Below are 1,230 nucleotides of genomic sequence, written 5' to 3' on the forward strand. Positions count from 1 at the left end.
GCCGGTCCCTCCTTCCCCGGCCACACTGCACAACCAAGCCCCGGCCTTATTTAGGGACCTCTTATATAAAAACTATTGAACCAGGACAGGCAGGCTGGGCTCTGCCCCAGCGCTAGCCCAGGAGGCCGGGACCCAGCAACCTGCCCCAAGCAGGATAAAAATCGAGGAGGATGTGGGATGGGGTCTGCTCCGTTTCAAGTGTTGGTAGCCAAGTCTCCTCTTTTGGGTGAGGACACAGCAGCCAGGTGGCTTTTGGACCCAGCCAGGGTCCCCGGAGGCAGGACACGAAGCAAACACGGGGCTATCGCTGTTTGCTCAGGGGCGTTTCAAGGGCTGTTGTTACGAGATTTTTTAAAGCAGTGTCGCACGGGGGGCTGCATCCCGTGGGATAAAAAGCTAATCCCTGCTCAGAGGGGCTGTAGAGCAGCACTGCCTGCTCGGGCAGACAGATGGGCTGGGAGAGGAGTGGAAGCGGCACCAGCTGGAGCCGAGTGATAAGCAGCGCTCGCAGCCCACGAGCAGCCCGGCTCTTGGCAGGGCCTTTAGCAACAGGAAAGCTAATCCCTGCTCAGAGGGGCTGTAGAGCAGCACTGCCTGCTCGGGCAGACAGATGGGCTGGGAGAGGAGTGGAAGCGGCACCAGCTGGAGCCGAGTGATAAGCAGCGCTCGCAGCCCACGAGCAGCCCGGCTCTTGGCAGTGCCTTTAGCAACAGCTCACTGGGGTGTGTGTTCAGGAGGGCACTGGGGAACATGAGGCTCCGACGAGCTGTGGGGCTCCTCGATGCGTTATTTCAAAAGCATTTAAGAGGGAAAAAAACCCCCAGCCCAACATCCCCACCGGAGGTACGAGGAAAGGTGCGTGTGCCGAAGCTGGTCCCACAGTGGGTTGAGCCACAGCTGCGCAGGGACCAGGGTCTGCACAAACGGCTTGGTGGTTCATTTGGGGTTTTTTCTCTTTGAAAGATCTTGGATGACAGGAGCTTGCAGAGGGGACTGGAAATCACCGCTCGCTTACTAGCGTGTCTCAGTGTGCATCAGGAAGTGCCTGGGCGCAATGTTAGCTCTTGATTAACTATTCAAACACATCAAACTGGAGACAAAAACAGGAAACGACCCGGTCCTGCACAGCCACTTCATGCTGCTCGCTTTCCACCCGGCTTGAGCTCCCTGCACGGGTGCTCTGCAGGCTGGGGGGCAGGGCACAGTCACTAGCGAGGTCCTCCAAGCCTC

This window comes from Buceros rhinoceros, unplaced genomic scaffold (assembly GCF_000710305.1).
Source record: "Buceros rhinoceros silvestris isolate BGI_N320 unplaced genomic scaffold, ASM71030v1 scaffold20998, whole genome shotgun sequence".
Taxonomy (NCBI): domain Eukaryota; kingdom Metazoa; phylum Chordata; class Aves; order Bucerotiformes; family Bucerotidae; genus Buceros; species Buceros rhinoceros.